The 14,921-nt window shown below is 49.3% G+C and overlaps 1 protein-coding gene across 1 annotated transcript in view; it reads left to right on the forward strand.

The window, feature by feature from the left end:
- The first annotated feature begins 1,838 nt into the window (after window positions 1-1,838).
- The window catches only part of COLGALT2 (collagen beta(1-O)galactosyltransferase 2), a 33,196-nt gene continuing 20,113 nt past the window's right edge, over window positions 1,839-14,921 (forward strand). The window contains exon 1 of the mRNA XM_042873926.1: window positions 1,839-1,965. The gene's annotated coding sequence lies outside the window, so the exon portion shown is untranslated. The remainder of the gene's footprint in view (window positions 1,966-14,921) is intronic.

Consider the following 14,921-nt stretch of genomic DNA (forward strand, 5'->3'; position numbering starts at 1 on the left):
TACAAGAGTGGTGAGGTGCTGGAACAGCTGCCCAGAGAGGCTGTGGATGCCCCGTCCATTCCTGGAGGTTGGATGGAGCCCTGGGCAGCCTGGGCTGGTATGAAATGCGGAGGTTGGTGGCCCTGCATGTGGCAGGGGGTTGGAGATTCATCATCCTTGGGGTCCCTTCCAACTCTGGCCATTCTGTGATTCTGTGAAACGAAAGCAAAAGCAAATGGTGTGCTGTTATACCTCAAGTCCTTCTGCGCAGGCAGTTCTCCTCCCAGTCCATCTATGTATCTGGGATTGCCCCAACACCTTGCACATGGCTGTGTTGACTCTCATTAGGTTCACACGGGCACATTTCTCAAGCCTGTCCCTCTGGATGGCATCCCTTCGTCCTGTGGCATCAACTGCACTGCTCAGCTTGGTACCATCAGCAAGCTTGCTGAGGGTGCACACAAGGCAGACCTGGGAGCAGCCGGATGGCGGCACTGCTTAAGGGAAACACCAGGACTGAGCTGGGGATGCTCAAATCAACACAGGGCCTTGCAAGAAATGCACGGTCGAATGGGGGGAGGGGAGGTTGGTCCCTGTGTATGTGAGAGTGAAGCACAGAACCACAGAATCACCAAGGTTGGAGAAGACCTCCAAGATCATCCAGTCCAACTGTCTACCTATCACCAATAGTTCTCACTAAACCCTGTCCCTCAACATAGCATCTAAATATTCCTTGAACACCTCCAGGGTCAGTGATTCCACCACCTCTCTGGGCAGCCTATTCTAGCAACTGACCACACTTTCAGAAAAGCAATTTTTCCTAACGTCCACAGAATCACACAGAATGCCCAGGGTTGGAAGGGACCTCAAAGGATCATGAATCTCCAAGAGTGGGTCCTGGCTTATGAAACAACACAGGGCGCTGTGGACCAGCTGGAGCAGCCGTGGCTCAGTGCGCTGGGAAGAGCTGGGTGCAAGCCCTGTGTGTCACACAGCAGCACTGGTCCCCAATTCCTCCACATTGAGGGGTCCCAGGGCTGCAGCAGCACTGTGTGTGCCTGGCTCCTGTGGGACTCGAATCCCTTTGTGCAGATGCCAAAGCTGTTCCTTCTGTGTGGTTAATGAAGCTGAGCAGCACAGTGAAGTGTGGCAAACTGAGTGTGAAAGGAAAGCCTCATTAATGTATCATTCTAGAGGAACAATTAGAAAGATGTCATGAAGGGCAAACAGGAGGAACGCGTCCTCCTTAATTGTTCCGGTGGATGCTTACAGACTGCAGAAGGTTCTCACATTGCATCGTCTCTGGAGACCTTTTACAGGAGTTGTGATAGGAGCTCAGGGGAGAACTCATCGCTCTCCCGCTGCCTGAATGGAGGCTGCGGTGACGCTGGGGCCGGCCTCTGCCCGCAGCTAACAGCGGTAGGGTGAGAGGCGGTGGCATCCAGCCGCGCGAGGGGAGGCTCAGCTTGGCTACCGGGCTATTCCTCAGCAGCCCCGCAGGTGCGCGGAAGCCACGCGAGGCGTAGCGCGGACCCCTCCCCGCCTCCACCTGCCTGCCCGCCCGCCGCCGGCCCCGCCTCGCAGCCCGTGGGGGCGGGCCGAGCCGCGCCGAGCGGAGCCGGGGGAGCCGCGCTGCCCACAGGGCCGGCTGCGGGGCTCCGGGCCGCCGCCGCCGCCCCTCCCCGCGGCCCCGCATCGCCGCCCCGCGCCCATCATGGCTGCGTGCGCAGCGCCCCGCGCCCCCTGTCCCGTTCTCCTCCTCCTCCTCCTCTTGCTCCTGCTGGGCGGCTGCGGGGCCAGCCTGCCCCCCGAGCCGCCGCCGCCGCCGCCGAGTCCCGAGCTGCAGCCGCAGCCCCTGCCGGAGTCGGCTCTGCGCAAGCCCACCGTGCTGCTGGCCATCATCGCCCGCAACGCGGCCAGCGCGCTGCCACACTTCCTCGGCTGCGTGGAGAGGCTGCGCTACCCCAAGAGCAGGATCGCGCTCTGGTAAGGAGCCGGGGCCGCGCGGTGCTGCTGCGATGGGGATGGAGCGAAGCCGGGCAACACGCGCTGGCTGAGCGCCGCTCCGATGCCGCGAAACGCAGTGAGGAGGAGCGGATCGGGCGCTGTGCCTCTCACTGATCGCTGCGGGTGGGCGTCGAGAAGGGGCGCTGACATGGGCTGTCTGCTGGGGGATGCCTGCCCGAGTGGATCTGGGAGCGCGGGTGTGCGGCGAGCGGAGGGTTGGAGCCGATGAGGACTGCGCAGTCCGTCTGCGGAGGGGGAAAAAAATCTCTTATCTAGATGTTAATGGTGAGAGCGACGGGACCTGCCTTAAATAGGTACCTTGATACGCGTGGAAAAGGGGATGTAAGGCCTGACCCGCAGCTTAATGAGCTCCCGGTCCTGTTTGCTGAAAGTATCCCAGTGCGTGGGGTATTTGGGGCTATGCGCCCTCCCCACTGCCCCAGCCACGGATGTGGGTGCAGTGGGTGTGTGCCGTGCCTACCAGTGTGCAGGCTCGTAGGAGTTCTGCTGTTCTGGATCTCATCCCATCACATAGGCCCTCAGAGCGAAGAGGTGCTGGCCCAGGCTGCCCAAGGTGCTGGTGGAGGCACCGTGCCTGTTCAAAAACCATGGAGACATGGCACTGAGGGACGTGGTCAGTGGGCATGGTGGGGTGGGCTGGGGTTGGTGTTGGGGGTCTTAGAGGTCTTCTCCAACCATCATGATTCTGTGTGAGTAGATGCCATCAGGTCTCTGCACACCTGTGTTGGAGCAAGGTGTGCTCTCTCAGTGTTTGTGGGATGCAGCAGGAGCTGTACGTGTGGACCTGTTGGTCAGAGCGGAGCTTGGCATCCTTCTTGCTGTAAAAGTGCAGAATAAAGGTTTGTTTTTGGTTTATTCAAAGTCCTGCAGAGCACTGATTGCCTCTACAACCCTTTTTTTAAAATGTATTTCTTGCATTATGCTTAATTGACTTACTGTCTCTGCAGTGTAAAAGTGTTTGTGAGGATTGTTTATGAGATTATGACCCAAGATAACTTAAAAATGTGCCAGTTTCCATAACAAGTGGGGTGGTACTCTTAAGAGGACTGTGTGCAGACACAAGGCATGGATAGCCTGGAAAAACTTGTGCTGAAAATGGCAAGCTTTTCAAAACAAGAATGCCTAAATGTCACGGCAGTTGAAAAGGCACTGCAGCCCTGGGGAGCTGCACCAGAGAAGCAGCACCTGCAGAGGTGGCAGTTCCTCAGTAGGTTTGGGGATACTGGGACATGAAGAGCCCCCTGAGAGGGGGCCCACTGAGAAGAAATGATAAATAAAATATAACATAGGTTGGAAAAGACCTCTGTGATCACCGGCCTCCATAGCTGAGCGAGTGCTTTCCGTGGCTGGATTCCAAGATGTCCCATGTCCCTGTGCTGTGCCTTTGGGCTGAGTGGCAGTGGAGTGGTGGCTATTGAATTCCTTTGCTGCCACTCATCTTATACTTAAAAGCTTCTGAAATCAGCATTCGGAAGTACCCAAATGTGGATCTTCAGAATGCAAATTAGAAACATGTATCATCTCTTTAACTTCCATATGGGCTCTGTATTGCTTGAGGGCTTAAATTCAGCAGTGGATTCCTCAGATTTCTGAGGTGGAAGTTTTGAGTGACAGCGAAGATGGGTCAGAAGATGAGGAATGAGTTTGAAGCAGACATGGAATTTGTGTGTCAGTACGTGCCAGTCTTCGTTAGCCTGGTCCCTAACAAGCTGTACTGCTGGCAGCCCTGTACTCCGTTCTTCCCCTTGGTCCTAATGCTGATTTGTGGTGGTGGTGAGCAGCCTGGGAAAGACTTGCTGGCTGCATACGCCGTAATGAATTGAGCAGGCTGCTTGGTTGGAGGCCAGCTGGCACGCTGTGACCCGGGTCCTTGCAGTTAAACGCTTCCTTCCTTCCCCCTCCAGGAATTGGGAGGCCTGTTGGGAATGGACCCTTGCTTGCAATAACCCTGGCCACTTTGGGGGTTGTTTTTCTTGTTCTAAACAAGTGTATAGATGGATTTCTTTCAAAGAAATAAACCCACTCAATTATAGGCTGTGGATGCTCCATCCCTGGAGGTGTACAAGGCCAGGTTGGATAGGGCTCTGGACAACCTGGGCTAGTATCAGATCTAGAGGTTGGTGGTCCTGCCTGTGACTGGGGGTTGGAACTTGATGATCCTTGGGGTCCCTTCCAGCCCAAGCCATTCTATGATAGATAAGGACCATCTTGGCTGGAGTGAGCAGAGTAAAAGTTCATGTATTCAGCAGTTACTGCTCTGGCTTACACTTCCCTTATGCTCAGATGAGGTGTTGGTGCAGCAGGGAAAGCTGTCTGTAATTTCACCTTTAAGTTCCTGTTAGCGAGGGGCTGTTTGCTGTCTCATCTTTTAGCACCCCGGGGATTAAGTACCTGTGTAAATGAGTTGGCCCTGAGAAGCAGGAATTGGGTTACTGTTGAAAGCCTGAGCCTGTCCTGCAGAATGGAGTGTCCTTGTGCTTCAGAAATGGTAATGTGAGCTGGGAGGTGGGGGTGGAAGGTGGGGGTGTTGGGTCACCAGGGATGCTGTAACGCTGCTCCAGGGAGAGTGTGGCTTGGACTCCGAAGAGTGAGTGGTAGCCAAAATTAGAAGCTGATGAGATCAGTGTAATAATGATAACTTTCATAATTACACATCATTAGTCTACAGCTAGCTCATGATACCATATCTAAGTGTCTTCTTATTCTGCAACAGTTTACTTTTAAATGTGAGGAATTCCACATGAAGATACTTACTGGAAGATGCAGAGACCATTGGAAACCTTGGTGGGTGTTAGGTCTCCCTGAGAGGCACTGGCTTTCAGGTTTGCTTCTGTTGGTCACATCTACCTTCACAGCCAGCATCACTTGGTTGGGAGTGCTGAGGCTGCGTCTTGCTGGCTCTCATCACAGACTAACATGGAGTGGGATGGGACCTGCACAGCCTTGGAGCTGTGAGTCCAGTGACTAACATGTTGTGCAACATCCTGTGCTAATCTCTCCTCCACAGGCCTTGCACTGAAGTAACAACATCAAGAGAAAGTCTAGGAGTAAAATACTTTACTTCCTAGCTGGGAAAACTGGGAAGAAAGGCTGGGTAACCTACATCAGAGTTTTGACTTGGTTAGGACCAGAGAGAGTATTCCTAATTGACATTTCTTGATTCTTCCTCCTTACTGAGGCCATTTTTACACTTCAGTGCTGTAAATATGTGTAAGAAATGGAAAATTGTGGAAGGCTGAACGATGATCCCATCCCAGTATCCACAGTAACTTTGTCCTTTGGGTCTGCCTCACTTATCCAGGCCTTGGCAAACTTACGGAATGACATCATGAAATCCTCCAGCAGAAGCATTTGATGGGAAGCCGAAATTACGGCTGTGCCTAACAGAGGTCTGCACAGCAAGGCTTAAACTGCTCTGCTGCAGCTGAACTCTTCACAGAGCTGTGAGATGGCAAACATTTGCTGGGTAGCAGCAATTTCTCTTTTTCTCTTTGCCTGCTGTGCTCTTAAATTGCCAGATCTGATGCCGCTTTTGTTGTGTCGGAGAGCATCATGCCTCATGTCTTGTACTGGGGTTCACAAGACAAGAGTGTGAATGTTGGGGTCTTTCATAATGAGTGCTTGGGGAGTGATCATACCATGAGAACATGTAAGCACTCTCTGGAACTAGTTAATGTTATATGTTGTGGGGCGTGTTTAAAATTGCTCTGTGTAATTCTGTGTGTTTCGTATCTTTCAAAATGCAACCATTTATTTGGACTGCTGCCATCTGAGATGGCTGTACCTTATTGTCCATTTATCTCCTTCTTAGGGAATGGTTTGCTAGGTGCCTTGTGATGCTGCTTTTTTGTGTAGAGAGGAGATAACAGTATGATACTGTGCTGTTACAAAGAAACAGCATGGGAGAGAGGGTGTTGTCAAATGTTATTTCTTACTAAAAGCTTTTGGATGCTTTCAGATGTCAAGGAGAACTAATTTTCAGAATTGATTTGATATTTATTAAGTATAAAGTAGGGGTGAGAAGACCTCAAAGAATCCTCTAGTCTGTTTCTGCCCAGGATCCCAGGGGACAGAGGGAGCAAATTATGGGGCACGGTATCCTGCCTGGCTGGCTGCAGTGTGCACACTGAGCTGTGGGTTGAAGGGCATTCCTCATCTTTTACATAAAGCACTGCAACACCTGCAGCTGTTTATCTGAGTCCTTTGATACTGAAAGTCTTCATGTTCGGGGTCAGGATGCTGTAAAAATAGAGCAGAGGTACACATGGTGTGCAGAACACGGGGAGCTGCCCATCGCTGGCAGTGCTGTGGGGCATCTCAAGAGGGATGTGTGAGCCCTGGGGTAGGGACAGGGCTGTGATGAGCACAGGGGGCTGCTTGTGTTGGCACCTGGAATGTCCTTCCTTGGGGTGACAGCTCAGGCTTTGTGTTATTCCAACCTATTGGAGTGCATTTAATTTCCTTTATTTTAATGAAGCATAGCTTAGGCTGATGACGTTTTTAGCTTCATCTTCAAAGGTGGATTAGAGCTAATGGGGCCCACATGCATCAAGATCTCAGGCTAAAGGAAGAAATAATAACAGACATAAACAAATGGCTTAACGTTGTATTGGAGACTGAGTAAGGAGGGCTTGAGCTGTGCTGGTGCAGTTCCTTTGAGAGGGGTGATCATTTATTTGGGACAAACAAAAAGCTGGGAAATAACACCTTGTTCAGGAGTGACATTCTGTTTTTTACGTGGTTAATATATCTTCCCCACTTATTAATGTGTAACAGGGGAAACAGGACGAAAAATCAGAATGTTATTTGGGGGATTGTAGCATGTTTTGCCAAAACCATGTTCTTTTCCAGGGTCTCTTCAAATGCTGGCACTGCCGAAGGTGTCAGCTTTGGTGTTACCCCTCTTGTCCCTGTGTTGTGACACGTGGAAATAAACCGGTTGCTCACTGTGAACTCTTGTTGCCTGTATGTGCTGGTAGGAATAGCACATCTCTTCCTAAGCAAAAGCAGATCCTGATCTGGGCCAAAAAATGCATTAAACTCGAAACCGTCCCACCTGCTCCCTAGGGCTTAGGTAGGGGAGCCCAAATGCTGCAGCTGGGTTCACATAAGCTCTTTCACATCAGTGTTGAAAGGCTTCGGCTCCAGCAGGGATTGGTTTTTCTCTGAGGCGGAAAAATAAGATTTTCATTTATGCATATTTTCAGCCAGGCTGCAGGCTTCCCCCTTCGTTTGGAAAGGACTGCTTACTTGTTTTTCCTCTTTGATCCCACCGCAGGGCAAGGCAATGCGTGGCTCTACTCTGAATTTTGCCCACTGGCAGCTGAGGTGGTGTGAGCTGTGGGCTGCGTGGGAGCTGACAGCAGGTGGCTGTCTGCTGGTGGCACAGCAGAAGCTCAGTGTGGCTGCTTGCTCAGCAGCTGTTCCCAAATGAGATAACAGCACTGTTGCCTCTGGGAGCAGCCCAGGAATTTAAAGCTGCAGCTTGTGTTATTTCCTCAGTGTTTTCAGGCATTTGTGTCCTTAGAAGGTACCTAGGAAAACTGGAGGAAAAGGCTGTTTTCCTGCGCTCGTGCTTTGATCTGCTAATTATGACATGGAAGTTGAATGTGTAACTCTGCCAAATGCAAACACTGATTTTTTTTATTTTTTTTATTTTTTTGCTTGTTTGTTGGTTCAGAGGCATGTATTATACCCCAGGAGACTTCAACCAAACAAATCAGAGCTCCCATAATCAGACTGATGGCCAGAAGGAGCCTCATGGCAGGGCCCTGGGACAACAACAGCTTGGGAGCTTGGGTTTTAGAGAACCAGAAGGAGCAGTGAGAAGTCCTTTGTTCCTCTCGTTGCGTTGAGAGTCAAAGAGGAACGTGAAATGCAAAGTTCTGCTGATGTTACTGATGCAGCAGCAGAGCTCTTCTCCCTCCCTTAATTATCAGCACTTAGTTTATGGAGGGATGCTGGGATGTTATGCCACTTCTGCATCAAAAATAAACAAATGCATCCAGTTGAGATTGAAAACTCTTCAGAGAGGAGCCACTGTATTATTTTATTTTTTATCTGTTTGGTGCAGAGCTGAGGAGCACAGGTGTGGGGTGCTGACCTCAGCTGCACTGACTCTGGCTGTAGCTGTGAGCTGTTTCCCTGATGAGCGCTGGAGTGTGGTCCTTGGCTGCCTCCTCCTGCTGCCTGCCAGCAGGGAAGTGACTTTTGGGGGGAGATCTGTCTCCCAGCTGCAGTGCTGTGCAGGAAGATAAATAAATGCTGCAGCAGAAACAGCCCTGGAGGGGCACGCTCAGGGCTTGGGCTGGCATGGTGAGCTAGCAGTGTCCCAGGAGCCTGATGCGAGATCCCAGGGCCCCAAGGTTTTGCTGCATGTACCCTACGTGGGAGATTCAGCACTGAGATGTGTATTAATGCTATGAACTCCCCTCGAGGATTAGTGCAGAATGTGCGTTTGCTCTCAAAAATGCTTCTTAAATGATTGGTTCTGTTCCTGTAGCCTGACACTGTAATGTGCAAAGACAATGACAAAAATGCTGTGAAGGGAAGTGAAAGGCACAGCAGTTATGTGCACAGGTCAGTGCACTCAAATAGCTGGTGCCCCAGAGCCCCTCTGTGCTGGGGGATGGAGGGCCAGGGTGGAAATGGCACTGCTGGGGCCAAGGCTTGTGTTGTCTTCCCAGACACAAACAGAAGCCTTGCTGGGTCTCATTTCTACACACTGGGAGGTTAGAAAGAGTTCTGCCGTCTATAAGGAAGAATGAAATATTCTGTTCCTAATTCTTGTCTAGAATTGGCTAGAAAGGTGGCCTGAAAGACTGTGGTGGTTCCATCTGCTGTTCAACTGCAGCGATCAGAAGGGGTTGGAGTTGAGACCCCAATTAGCACTTGGGAGGGAAAGGCCCAAGAAGTCACAGCTGTAGGTGATGAGAGGCCCTTGCTGATAGCAGCAGTGTGTTTGGTGTTAAAGTGGTATTGGCTCGCTGGGTATCGCTGGGAAGGTCGGGCTGGGGAGGAGGCAGATGCCATTTGGGATTGATGCCTGTTGTTCTGTCTCATGTTAGAGTTTGGTCTCTTGTAACAAGTAGGATTGTGAGTAGCTCTGGGGATTAGATTTATGATGGAAGAATGGAGAGTTTTAAGGTTGTAGCAAGCCTTATTGAATTTGGGTTTGGAAAGGAGTGTGTGGTCAGCAGGAGCACAGTCCTTGTATTCTCTGTTATGGTACAGTTTATCCATTACTTCTAGTAATGGCTAGGGGATGTGAAAGTTCTGGCACTCAGGTCTCTGCTGGATTCTGCTGCTTTTGCAGAGTTAAGAGGTTTCTTGCATGGGTGGGTGGAGGTGCATTCTGTTTGGGCATAGACAGGGACCTCTTTACCGTGGCTGGATTGGCTTGGAGGTTAGCCTTCAGGTTTTGAAATCAGTCTTAGTGACTGTCAAGTAAACCTCATGGCCCAAAGCAGTTTCTGGATGCAGTGTGTTCCAGATGATATATGGCTTCTTCAGTAGGAGGCTGCTGTTTAGTTGTATAGATGACTGGCTTCAGGATTCTGGAGGACCCTCCTCAGACTCTTCTAAATAGCTTAGTGGAGAGTAATAACTGCTTTTGGGTCTTCTGCTTCTTCAAATATTTTTTTCCTCCAGTGCTTGCTGATGGAGCCTTTGGTTATGCTTATTTTTCAAAACAATCTGAAATGAGTACTGTGTATGTGACTGGAATATGAAAATGTCACTGCTTTCAAATATTTTCTCTTAATTTATTATGAGTGCAAATCAGGATTTAAGTATAAATTACCATTTTAAGCCACAGAGTGGGCTCATGTTACACTTTTAATGACTCTTAGCATACGCGCTCTCTTCTTTCCCTCCCCCATCCTTATTTCTCACACAAACAAGTCAGTTGTTGCTTCCACAAAGTCTTGTCAATGAGTTGTTATTTCAGACTGGTGAGCTCATAGCTGTCTGCTGGCAGAACTCTGCTCTGACTTCTTCCCACAAACTAAGGCTGCTGCCAGGATTTTTTGCCTCATACCTGAGCCTTGAAGGAAGCTCTCACAGAGTGAGAATCAGACTGCTATCAGAGGGGTCCTAGTACGAGCATCACAACCTGTCTTTTTGGACCAGCCTATCTTCACATACAATCATAAAGTTGGTAAAGCTGGAAAAGATCTTTAGATCCCCAAGCCCACCTCACCAAGCCCACTGACCACGTCCTTCAGTGCTCCATCTCCATGGTTCAGGAGCACCTCCAGGGATGGTGACCCCACCACCTCCTGGGCAGCCCGTTCCAATGTATTGACACTTGTTCAGAGAAGAAATTTTCCCCATATCCTGTGTACGTGGATACAGGTGTACCACAGAGGAGGCTTGCTGGAGGAAAATGTGGTTCGAGTCTCTCTCAATTACTTCTTCCTTCTCCAGCAGAGTGGGAACTCAAAGGGAAAAGGGAGTTCATTGCTGCAATTGAACTCCTGCCTGACTGCCCAGCTCCTGGTGCTGCTGCAGGGTGCGTGGCCAAGCTGCTTACTGTGCTTATGGGGCAGCCTGCTGATAAAGAAAAACATCTGCTCATGACAGCTTTTGGGCACGTAGCTTGAGACCACAGTGTGTCGACCCAAACTGCAGCTTTTTCTGCTCTGGGAGACGTATTTCTTCCAGATCTGCTGAACCAAGAAAGATTTATTTCCTCTAGGTCTCCTGAACTGACAGCCCAGATGGAGCTGAAGAGCACTATGAGCTCTGGTATGGAAGGTTAGGAACGTATTTGGGAGAAACCGAATAAGTAGCCAAAACACTGAGATTTCAGCTTGTTAGATCTTATATCAGGTTACATGGTCTGAATTAGTCAGTGGAATGCTTTAGCACAAATGTTCTTGGTGCAACGGTCTGCGAGGTCTCTGCTCTCTGCCTTGGGTAACAACTGGAGCCTGAGAAACGAGGGCTGCAACTGAGAGCATCCTCAACAAGCGTGAGAGCTCACCCGGTTATCTGCTCTTTGGTCCTGCCAGGCAGCGGCTGAGCGAGGAGCTGGCAGATATTTAGGAGAGATCAGAACGATGTTTCCTCTGAGACAGACTTTGTTGCTCAGTTTTTCCATGAAGAAAATCAGCAATTGGTTCTGTATCACCGATTTCAGGAATCCCCCTGGTGGCCACTTGCTTGTACGACGCATCACTGAGTGATGTGCAGAGGATATGGCATGTCACATCCTATGGATTTCAAATGCAGCTTTTGGTGGCTTACTTGAAAGGCTTCAGCTAAAGATCCTAAGCCAGTTTCAGATGAAAGTCAGGAGGGGAAAAAAGAAAAACAACCAAACATAAAAGTATCTTGAATGGCAATGCTGAAATAGTGACAGTAAATGATTTTCTGCCCATGGCATATCGTAGGTTAAATATCTACTGGATACCCTGGAGCCATCCTCCCACCCAGGTGGAAGGATGCTGCTGGATGAGGATCATGCCATGAGCAAGGGCTTTTGGGTCAGCACGTGTCCCTGTTAGAACATCTGGGTCTGACGCCTGGGGGAGTCTCATGCTGACAGCATGACATTTTGGCTCAGCCTTTGCAGTTTGTTCACTGGCAGCAACTGTGGTAGTGCTATCTGATAGTGAGTCTGTCCCCTTGGGGGTGGCACAGATGGAAACCATGCTCTGCAAAATAAATGTGTGCAATATGGAACTTGCAGTTGTCCAGTAAACTTAATCTCAGTAATCTGTTGCTTGCTACTAAGTGCTCATTTCCTTTCTTTATTTACATCTGTGTGATGAAGGAAAAGTTATTCTCAAGCTCCTTCTGTGGCCAGGATTAAGGATTAATGAGTTGAAAGAAATGGGGCATGCGTGCTTTTCTCTTTGTACACCTACCATGTTTGTTTGGCTCTCCATAAAGTTCCCTGGAAGCATGTAGGGGACAGACCCACAGTGAGAGTGGTGGAGCTCCATGTAGTGTCGTGGCACTGAGGGGCACGGTGGTGATGGGTTGATGGCTGGACTAGGTGACCTTTGTGGTCTTTTCCAGCCTTAATGTTTCTGTGGTATTGATCCCACGGTTTCTTTAAATGCCACTTAACAATCCCATTTCCTTAGCTGGCAATGAGAAAGGCACAGCTTTTTTGGCTTTACTCTGCATCCCTTTTAATGTGCAAGATTAGGGAAATGCTGAGAACTTGGTTTGCGTCTTTCTCCGTTCTTTATTAAGCCAGCCATCAGCGTACCACTGCTTTTCTGTCAGTTTGAGAGCAGTCATTCTTTCCCCAGATAAAATATGTTCTGTCTCAGAAACCCATAGCATGGTATGTGCGTTTGCAAAGCAGTAGCCACGTGTCATGCATGTGTGCCTGGGCCTCCTTCATAGGGGAGGCCCCGTGGATTCCTGCACGTGTGAGCAAAATAAGAGCTGACAAATGAAAGAGATTTGGGCTCAGAAGTTTTAGCTGCCCCAGAGTACTTGGAATTTTAAAGTGCTCTGCTTACACATAGCTATTATGTGATGAAGTTGTTGGTTATATTGCCTTAATTCAGAGCTCTTAGACTTCATCCACTTGTTTCCTAAGTGTGTACAGGTATGTCTGATCCTGGAGATGTGTTTTTTTTCCTGAAGTACAAGTGCTTCACAGCTTTTAAAAGTAAACCCTGAACTGCAGCTCTTCTCTGTAATGAAGGCACCCGAGCAGAAAGGGAGGCTTTGCTTTTGAGCCTCTGAGAGCTTCCTGAAAGCTACATGGAAGAAAAGTTGCTCTAGAGATTGCCATGGCTGCAGATCTACCAAAGTGTGACAAATACTCTGTGAACGTGTTAAGTAAACAGCCCTGCAGCAGCAGAACGTCTGTAGTTTATTTCAGCGCGTATCCCAGAAGGGAGGGCAGGCACGGTTTATCGTTCCCAGCCTGACACCCACTCCTCTTCTGTGACCTGTGAAAATCCATTAATCTCTTTGCTTTTGTTTCCCTCTCTGCAAAACAGAGCGATAGAGCTGCTGAATTCAGTGCACAGAGGCCTTTGCTGTGGTTTTTGGGGCCTCTGTGATGCTGGGTTTCCTGGTGCACCTCTGGGATGGGGACACCCAACCATCTCAGTGGAGAAGCTCTAAAATCTGTCCCCCAGAGAAATTTGAACTGATAGGTTGACTACTTCATGTTTACAACAGGTAGGCAGGTTGGCTTGTTTCCATATTCAAAGCCTGTCAGTATAGGAGGTGTCACCTTCCCAGCTGTTTCTTCATCTGAAATGTGGCAGATGAAGTCACAGGTGGCATCCAGCAAAACTCTTTCACATGCCAAGGCTGAATATTTTTTTTTCCAGCTTGGCTATAGTAGTTGTTTTTTGAATCTCTTCCTTAATTGCATATACAAGGTTGTTAGCCATTTGCCAGCAAATATGACATAATCCATTTATTTTGAAGCCCTGCACTGTTCCATGCAGTTCAGAGCACCTCAGTTTCCCAGTGTAACTGGCTACTTAAGAAAGTAAGTTAGGCCAAAATTACCAAGTTTCAGGCTCCATGCTGGCTTCAGTAAACTGTCAGCCCAAAATAACTTAGTCATGACTGCAAGCTTAATGTTGACGAGACCAAAAGTTGGCAAAGCCTGTGCTAAGTGAGAAGATAATAAAACTCACCGTGCTTTTGTTTGCTCGGAGTCTGCCATCTGCATGTCATTCAGATGCTGTGTATGGTCAATATTATCTTGTGTGTTCACACGGAGAGATGGTGCTTTGGCTCTGCCCGTCTGCGGTATTATAGGAACAAAGTGCCCTGGCTGTAGCCCTGGCTGACTGGTTGTAGGAGCTCTGCATGGCTGGGTGGTGGTGGGGACCAGGTTGTGAACAGGAGGGTCTGCTCTCCGTACAAGAGATGAGCACAGAGGGAAGATCAGATCCTGAGCATCAGGTGTAGCTCAACAGGGCAGTGAAGACGTGGCAGAGGTCTGAGCCCTCTGGAGTCAGCGGAGTGCCTGGAAGCAGGGACTGGATAAAACCCCTGCAGCAGAGAGGAAAGCTGTGCAGCCATTCTCTGTCTTACCATGTGGAGACCAGTGAGTTGGAGCTGTGTTGGATGTTTGATTTATTTTTATTTTCCTTGCAGTACCTTTACTGTATGCTCCTTTGCAATGTACCACAGACTGTAGAGGCAGCACACGTGCCTTACTGTGAAGGCAGATTGCCCTGACCTGCACCCCTCAGCTGCTCTCATTTCCTCCCCATCTGGCAGGCAGCTGCCCAGGAGCAGCGTGTGCTCCATGGCCATCCTCTAAGCTGTGCTTTCAGCCTCCTCCAGCAGCAGAGCAGCAGAGCTGATGCAAGCAGCTTGGATACCTTTGGAAAAGCAGCTGAGAAACTGGTTTCTGACTTTATTTCTCTGCACTGAATCTGGGGTTTTGTATTCCCTGCACTTGCCTTGTTTGTCTGTAGGCAGCCAGCAGGAAAGTGTTTACTGTGTGCCCATGCCAGCATTAATCTGGGTGCCTGGCACTAAGAATAGGCTTGTGGTGGTGTGTTGTCAGAAGTTAGGAGTTTCTAGAAGCACAGATTGCTATTGCTGCCTGCTTAGGTTGTACCAGGGATTGCATTACAAAGATGCAGATGTGAGCAGCGGGTCTGATGGGTGTATTGATATTGGCACTTCCAGGGCAAGCAAAAGGGAAATGGTGTTCTGTGGGCTGAATGCAAACCCAACACACTTTTCCTGTGAGAACACAGGGCCCTGCATAACAACCTGGACTTACAGTAGATGTGCTTTTCTTGTGACTTACCTTCACAAACACACAGGAAATACTTTCCAGGTGTCTACTAATCACAGTATGAAAACTGCTGCTCTACAGCCATTCTGAAGTTGAGTTCCTTTGAAAACATCCTGCTGACTTTGGCTGTTCCTGTTTTTTAAGTCTAATACCTGGTAAAATGCACTCA

Source organism: Lagopus leucura, unplaced genomic scaffold (assembly GCF_019238085.1).
Source record: "Lagopus leucura isolate 7727_CA_CO unplaced genomic scaffold, USGS_WTPT01 Super-Scaffold_100009, whole genome shotgun sequence".
In the NCBI taxonomy this organism is placed as follows: Eukaryota; Metazoa; Chordata; class Aves; order Galliformes; family Phasianidae; genus Lagopus; species Lagopus leucura.